General features: G+C 16.5%; 1 pseudogene; it reads left to right on the top strand.

Annotated features, from left to right (window-relative positions):
- Nucleotides 1-2,320: 2,320 nt before the first annotated feature.
- Nucleotides 2,321-8,815, top strand: LOC143307134 (cytochrome b pseudogene; annotated as a pseudogene).
- Nucleotides 8,816-9,836: the final 1,021 nt, after the last annotated feature.

Genomic DNA, 9,836 nt, shown 5'->3' with positions numbered 1-9,836 from the left:
TTAAAACCCATAAATTATTTAATTGAAAATGATAATAAATCTTTTTGAAATTTTTGACCCAACTACAAGAATACATTTTTCTTTAAATTGAATTAATTCTATATTAATTTTTATTATTCTACCTTTAAATTTTTGAATTATTCCATCCCGATTTGAAATATTATTTATTTCAATTTCTAAAATTATTTTTTCTGAATTTAAAAGCTTAACAAAAAAAAAGTATAAAATAAATATTTTAATTTTTTTTAGATTAATAACTTTTATTGCATTAAGAAATTTTATAGGATTATTCCCTTATATTTTTACTTCAACAAGTCATATATCATTTAATTTAATTATTGCTTTATCTTCTTGAATAAGATTTTTTATTTATAGATGATGAAATAAACCATTAAATATATTAATTCATTTAGTTCCTTTAAATACACCCCCTGCTTTAATAAATTTTATAGTAATAATTGAACTAATTAGAAATATTATTCGACCTTTTACTTTAGCAATTCGATTAACTGCAAATATAATTGCAGGACATCTACTATTAACTCTTTTAGGCACATTCATTTCTAAATTCTTAATTTTATTACCTATCACAATTTTAATTCAAAATTTATTAATAATTTTAGAAATTGCAGTTTCTATAATTCAAGCATATGTATTTTCTATTCTTTCTTTATTATATTTTTTAGAATCTAAAAATTAATGTCAATTTATTATAATCATCCTTTTCATTTAGTTACTAACAGACCTTGACCTATTATAAACGCTTTTAATTTAATAAATTTATTATTAAGATTAGTAATATGATTCTTTTACTTAAATTTTTTTTTAATTTTTATTAATTTTCTTATCTTAATCTCTTCTATATTTTTTTGATGACGAGATATTATTCGAGAAAGAACTTTTCAAGGATTTCATACATTTTTAGTTTTAAAACTAATAAAATTTAGAATAATCTTATTTATTATTTCAGAATTTTTTTTTTTTATTTCATTATTTTGAACTTATTTTCATTCTATAAGTTCCCCAGGAATAGAAATTGGTTTACTTTGACCCCCTAAAAATATTATCATATTCAATCCATTTAGAATCCCTTTATTAAATTCATTAATTTTAATTTCTTCAGGAATTTCCCTAACTTGAAGTCACAATAGATTATTAAATAAAAATTATATAGAAAGAAAAATTTCTCTAATAATTACTATTATTTTAGGAATATATTTTTCTTTTCTCCAATTTATTGAATATATAGAAGCTCCATTCTGTTTTAATGATAGAATTTTTGGATCTATTTTCTTTATAGCAACAGGATTTCACGGATTACATGTAATTATTGGAATTATTTTCTTATTTATTACACTAATCCGATTAATTAATCTACATTTTTCTGCAACTCATCATTTTAATTTTGAAGCAGCATCTTGATATTGACATTTTGTAGATGTAATTTGATTATTTTTATATATTTCAATTTATTGATGAATATTTTAAATATAATAATAATTAATATATATATAGTATAAACTTAATTACATTTAATTTCCAATTAAAAAATTTATAAAATTAATATATATAATTTTTAATATTATATTTTTATTTTATTTTATAATAATTATTACTTCTATACTTATATTAATTAATTTTTATTTAAGAATATATAAACCATTAAATCGAGAAAAAATTACCCCATTTGAATGTGGATTTAACTCCCAATCAAACTCCCGTCTCCCATTTTCTACACAATTTTTCCTAATTACTTTACTATTCTTAATTTTTGATATTGAAATTATCTTAATTTTACCATCTATCTTTTTAATAAAATTTAAATCTATTTTTTTAATATTAATTATTTTAATTTTTATTTTTTTAATAATTATTAGTCTACTTATTGAATGAAGTTATAGATTATTAAATTGAATTTTTTAATATATGGACTAAAAAAGTCTAATATTAAGCCGAAATTAATTGTAAAAATTACTTCATATATTTATATATATAATATATACATATTAATATTAATTGAAGCTAAAATAGAAGCAATTTATTGTTAATAAATTTATTGAATTAAAATTCCAATTAAAGAAATAAATTTAAATAGAACTTCTAATTCTAAATTTAATATTTTATATATTATTATTTCTAAATAATTTTTATATAGTTTAATAAAACTTTATATTTTCAGTATAATATTAATAAATATAAAATTTATTTATAAAAATTATATTTATAAAAATTTTATTTAAAAATATTAAAATTACCTTAATATCTTCAATATTATGCTCTTCTTAAGCTATTTAAATTTTAAATTAAAAAAATAAAAATTAATATTATTAATAAATTAGTTAATAATATATTCATAAAATTATATTCATTTAACTTATATTTAAATAAATAAAATTTCAATTTTATAAATTTAATCTTAAATTCAAATAAATTTTTTTCATGAATATTTTCATACAATATAACTATATTTAAAGGTAAATCATAATACAAATAAATTTTTTCGATATAAAATATTGTTCTTATAAAATTTCCTATTATTAAATTTTTATAAGAATTAAAATAAAAAAACTGCCCAATCAAAATTCCACATAAAATTAATTTTATAACCATAATTTTTAAATTTATTGTTAATACAATTAAATAATTTAAATTAAAAATTTTAAAATATAAATATCCAATAAAAAAAATAGTTATTAATAAAATAAATATACAAAAATTTACCAAAATACCTTCTTTCTTAATTAAATTTACATAATAATTTTTTTTAGAAAATAAAATAAATATAATTAATCGAATAGAATAAGATACAGTAAAAATTGTAGAAAAAATTAAAAATATTATTCTAATTATATTTATTTTTCTTAAAAAAATTAATTCCATAATTATATCTTTAGAAAAATATCCTGATATAAAAGGAAATCCTATTAAACATATTAAAGAAAAAATTAAAACTATAGTTTTAAAAGGATAAATATAAATTATACCACCATAACATCGGATATCTTGATTTCTATTAAAATTATGAATAAATCTACCCACACATAAAAATATTAAAGATTTAAATAAAGCATGAATTACTAAATGAAAAAAAGCTATTTCCCAAAATCCTAATCTTAAAATTCTTATTATTAATCTTAATTGACTTAAAGTCGATAAAGCAATAATTTTTTTAAAATCAAATTCATAATTTGCAATTAAACCCGCTATAAATATAGTTAACCTAGAAATTAATAAAATATATTTATTAAAACATCCTAAAAACAAAAATTTATTATATCGAATTAATAAATAAACCCCAGCTGTTACTAAAGTTGAAGAATGAACTAAAGATGAGACAGGAGTAGGAGCTATTATTGCAGCAGGTAATCATAAAGTAAATGGAATTTGAGCTCTTTTTGTAAAAGCTACTAATACTAATAAAATTAATATTAATAAATTAAATTTATAAATTATTAAATTTCACCTCCCATATATTATTCCCATAGTAATTATTAATAAAATTCCCACATCCCCTACACGATTTCTAAAAATTGTTAATATTCCAGCATTATAAGCTTTATCATTTTGATAATAAATAATTAAACAATAAGAAATTAATCCTAAACCATCTCATCCTAATAAAATTGTTAAAAATCTAGGTCTCAAAATTATAAAATATATTGATACTACAAATAAAATTACTAAAATAATAAATCGATTTATAAATTTATCCCCTTCTATATAATAAATTCTATAAATTAATACAACTATAGAAATAAGTGAAACTAATATTAAAAATATTATTCTATAAAAATCTAAATAAATAAAAAAAGAAAATTTTATTCTATTATATCTATAAATTATTCATTCTAAAATAATTAAATTCCTATTAAAAAAAATAATTATTATAAATAAAAAAAAAAATCCCGTAAATACAAATAATATATATACAAATATAATTAAAATAATTTAAAGTACTTAATTTACATCTTTGAACCCACATTTCAAAATTTTTTTTTAAACTATTTAAATTAAATAAAAATTCTTAAATTTAAAATAACTATATTTAAAGGAATTCAATGAAATAATAAAATTAAATAATTAATTAATTTTCCTCTTCTTAATCTTTTATAAAAAAAATTCTTTCCATGAACAATAAATCTAAAAAAATATAAAGAATACATAAATCTAACTAAACAATAAAAAAATAATTTAATTATTAATAATCTTATTCAATTAACTAATCTTATCAATAAAAAAATTTCCCCAACTAAATTTAAAGAAAAAGGAGCAGCTATATTTGAAGAACATATTAAAAATCATATCAATGATATAGAAGGCATAAAAATTAAAACACCCTTATTAATAATTATCAATCGTCTATGAGTCTCCAAATAACATAAATTTAATAAATAAAATAATCCAGAAGAACACAACCCATGAGCAATTATTATTAAATATGAACCTAAAAATCTTAATTTTCTTATAGTAAATATAGAAGCTATTAATAAATTTATATGAACAACAGAAGATATTGCTACTAAAATTTTTATATCAATTTGTCGAAAACAACTAAATCTTAAAATAATCCTTCCCAATAATCCAATTTCAATAAAATACTTATTCATTTCTAAAAAATTTTGAAAAAAAATCATTATTAATCGTAATAATCCATAAGACCCTAACTTTAATAAAATTGCAGCTAAAATTATTGATCCAAATACAGGAGCTTCTACATGAGCTTTTAATAATCAACCATGAATTATATATATTGGTATTTTTACTAAAAATCCTATAATTAAATATAAAAATAAAATTTTATTTAACTTAAATTTTATTCTTTCTAATAATAAAAATCTTAAAGACCCTATTAAATTAAATAAATAAAATAATACTAATAATAAAGGTAATGAAAAAAATAAAGTATAAAATATCAAATAATATCTTGCATAAATTCGTAAAAATCCTATTCCTCATTTCATAATAAAAAAAAAAATAATTAATAAACTTACTTCAAAAAAAAAATAAAATATTAATATATTTATTCTAAAAAAATTTATTACTAAAACAATTAATATTAATATTAATAAATTTAAACATAAAATCAAATTTTTTTCCTGATTAATTCTCATAAATACTAATCCAAAAATCCATAAAGATATCATAATAATTCCATAAGAATAAAAATTTAATCCAAAATTTAATCTTAAATTAATTCATTCCATAAAAAATCTATTCATTCTTAATATCAAAAAACTCAATAAAAATATTATATTTCTAATAAAATATAACTTTTTATAAATATTAAAATTAATAATTAAAAATCCAACTATAAAAATTATACTTTCTATTATTAACATTTTAAATTTATTATTATAAAACCTTGATTTCCAATAATTCTCAATATTGACACTACAATTGATAATCCTAAAACAGCTTCACAAACAGAAAAAATTAAATAATATATAAATATTCACCTTAAATATTCCAACTCATTTAATATTAAAATTATTAAATTCAATACTACGAAAAATTCCATTCTAATTAAAAATATTAAAAAATACTTATTAATTATTAATATTATTATAAAAATTAAAACTATTAAAATTAAAAAATATCTTTTTAAAATAAATTAGACTTTATAGTTTAAAAAAAACATTAATTTTGTAAATTAATATTGAAAATTTTTTCTAAAGTCTAATTTCAAAATAATTTTATAAATATCTTTAATTCCCAAAATTAAAATTTTTATTTAAACTATATTTTGTTAATGTTAATATCAAAAATTTTATTTATATTCATAAATCTATTTATTATCACAAATATTTTATTACTTTCTTCACTACATCCAATTACTATTTTATTCTCTTTTATTATTTTCACCTCATCCTCATCTACTTTAATATTTTTAAATATAAATAATTCAATATACTCTTTTATAATTTCAATTTCTTTAATCGGAGGAATAATAATTATATTTAATTATTTTGTAAGATTAATTAACAATGAAAATTCAAAAATAAAATTTTTTGAACTAATCACTTCTATTAATTTTTTTTTTATTTCTTTTATTATAATTATTCATTTTATTAATTGAATACCAATTTTTATATTTACAGAAAACATAATTTTAAATAATAATTTATTTAAAATTCAAAATATTTATTTTTATCCAATAAATTATTTAACTATTTTTATAATCTTATTCTTATTAATTTGCTTAACTCTTTCATTCAAAATATCTACAATTAAAATAATCCCTCTTCGTAAAATTAAAATTTAATGAAAAATAAATATTTAAAAATTTTTAAATCTAATAAATTTCTTAATATCATTTATTCTTCATTCAATATTCATCCTACCCCAGTAAACATTAATTATTTATGAAACTTTGGATCAATTTTAGGAATTCTTTTATTAATTCAAATTATTTCAGGTTTCATTTTATCTATACATTATTGTCCAAATATTAATTATGCTTTTGATAGAATTATTCACATTATAAAAAATGTTAATTCTGGATGAATATTTCGTTATATTCATTTAAATGGGGCATCATTTTATTTTCTTTGTATATATATACATATTAGACGAAATATTTTTTATCAATGTTATTCATCTCAACATGTATGAAATATTGGAATTATTATTTTATTAACTTCAATAGGAACTGCTTTTATAGGATATGTTTTACCATGAGGACAAATATCTTTTTGAGGAGCAACAGTAATTACAAATCTTCTTTCTGCAATCCCTTATATTGGACAAACAATTGTAGAATGAATCTGAGGAGGATTTTCTATTAATAATGCTACATTAAATCGATTCTTTTCATTACATTTTATTTTACCATTATTAATTCTAATAATAGTTATTATACATCTTTATTTCCTTCATATAACTGGATCTAATAATCCAATAGGAACAAATAGAAATATTTATAAAATTCCTTTCCACTCATATTTCTCATCCAAAGATATTCTTGGATTTTTTATAATTTTTATATCATTTAGATTTATTATTCTACAAAATCCTAATATATTAAATGATCCTGATAATTGATCTATTGCAAACCCTATAAATACCCCACAACATATTAAACCTGAATGATATTTCCTATTTGCTTATTCAATTTTACGAGCTATTCCCAATAAATTAGGGGGAGTATTAGCTTTACTTTTTTCTATTTTAATTCTTTTTATTCTCCCATTTATAATAAATCATAAATTTAAAACTAATAAATTTTACCCATTAAATAATTTCTTATTTTGATTTTTTATTAATAATTTCATCATTTTAACTTGATTAGGAAGACAACCTATTGATTATCCTTACACTTTAATTAATCTAATTTTTACAAATATATACTTTATATTTTTTTTTTCAAATATATATTTTATAAAATTTTGAGATAAAATCATCTATAATTATTAATTAATGAGTCTGAATAGACATATATTTTGAAAATATATTAAAGAAAAATAACTTTCTATTAATTTAAATATATAAATTTATTAATATTTTTAAAATAAAATTAATATATATATAAATTAAAATAAAAGATAAAAATTTTTTTCAACATATATATATTAATTCATCATATCGAATTCGAGGTATAATTCTTCGAATTCAAATAAAAAAAAAATTATGATATAAAATTATTAATAAAGTAAAAATTGAATAATTAAAATTAAAAAAAATAATTGATATAATCAATCTTATAAATAAAATTATTATATATTCAGCTATAAAAATTAAAGAAAATCTCCCCCTATAATATTCAACATTAAATCCTGAAACTAATTCAGACTCCCCCTCAATTAAATCAAAAGGAGCCCGATTCAATTCAATTATTATTCTAATAATTAATATAAAATATAAAGGAAAAAAAAAAAAAATAAATTTTACATTAAATTGAAATTTAATAAATGTTTCTAAAGAAAATCTCTCAATAAATATTATAATAACAAAAAATATAAAAAATAATCTCACTTCAAAAGAAATAGATTGAGAAATAGATCGTAAACACCCTAATATTGCATAAATTGAATTAGATGATCATCCTATTATTATAGTTGGATAAACTCTTAAACTTAATATTAAAAATAAAAATACCAATCCAAATTTAAAATTTATTCAATTTCTAAAATAAGGCATTAATAATCAATAAAATACCGAAATTAATAATATAATTATTGGACCTAATATATATATATATAAATTAATTTTATCCAAATATATATATTCTTTAGAAAACAATTTAATTGCATCAGAAAAAGGTTGTAATAAACCTTTAATTCCTACTTTATTTGGACCTTTACGAATTTGAATATAACCTAAAATTTTTCGTTCCAATAATGTTAAAAATGCTACCCCAATTAATACTATCACTACAGTAATTAATAAATAAATAAAATTTAAATAAATTATTATCTATAATTATATATATATATTATTTAAATTCTAAATTTAATGCACTACTCTGCCAAGATAATTTAACTTATTAATAATTAATTAAAAATTATTTTTAAAACTTAGTCCTTTCGTACAAAAATCTTAAATCTTTTTAAAGATAGAAACCAATCTGACTCACGTCGATCTGAACTCAAATCATGTAAAATTTTAATAGTCGAACAGACTAAATTTATAAACACCTGCATTTATAATTAATTTTAATTCAACATCGAGGTCGCAAACACCTTTTTCAATTTGATCTTTCCAAAAATATTACGCTGTTATCCCTAAGGTAATTTATTTTTATATTATTAATTATATTTCAATTTAAAATTCTATCAATCAATATTTTAAAATTTTAAAGTTAAATAAATTTAAAAATCCTCCCAACTAAATATATTAATACAATTTATAAAATTTATAATATATAAAATTCTATAGGGTCTTATCGTCCCTTAAATAAAATTAAGCATTTTGACTCAAAATTTAAATTTATTTTATATTATTGAGACAGTTTATATTTCATTAATTCATTCATCCCAGCCTTCAATTAAAAGACAATTGATTATGCTACCTTTGTACAGTCAAAATACTGCAGCTATTTAATTCCTCATTGAGCAGAACTGACTTTATATTAAATTCAAAAAGACATGTTTTTGTTAAACAGGTGAATATAATTATTTTGCCTAGTTACTTAAATATATATTTATATATATACTATTCATAAAATAATTTATACAAATTAAATTACTAATTTAATCATTATATTATAACTAATATTATTAAAATTATTTTTTTTTTAAAATCAATATATATAATTAATTTTACTATAATTAAAAATTTATTAATAAATTATTAAATACTCATTAAATTCTTTTAAATTTTAAAATTAATCTTTTTAATTTTAATTTAAATTATTATATAAATTTAATTTATAGATTATCCCATAAATTATTTATATTTTCTAAAATAAACTTTTTTATTTAAATTTACTTTAAAAAATATATAAATTAAATTTAATTCAAAAATAACTAGATATCATTAAAATTGAATAACATCTAATCTCTAAATATATATTTATAATTTTTATTCAACAAAAAAAATTTTATATATTTAACTCTTTTAATTTCGAGATATTTAATTTATTAAAAATTTTTAAATTAACCCTGATACAAAAGGTACAAAATTTTACTTTAATTTATAAAATTTTAAAATTTCATTTACATTACTTATATATATAAATATATTTATTATTTCTTAAAATATTACTTTAACATAAAATTTTTATAAAAACTTTTTATAATATACTAATTAAAACAATAAAAAAATTTTATTTAATTAATTAATTAAAATTTTAATAATTAAATTAATCTTTTCAGTGTAATTGAAAAATTTTATTTAAA

This window comes from Osmia lignaria, unplaced genomic scaffold (assembly GCF_051020975.1).
Source record: "Osmia lignaria lignaria isolate PbOS001 unplaced genomic scaffold, iyOsmLign1 scaffold0045, whole genome shotgun sequence".
Taxonomy (NCBI): Eukaryota; Metazoa; Arthropoda; class Insecta; order Hymenoptera; family Megachilidae; genus Osmia; species Osmia lignaria.
This window is presented reverse-complemented; position numbering and strand designations above follow the sequence as displayed.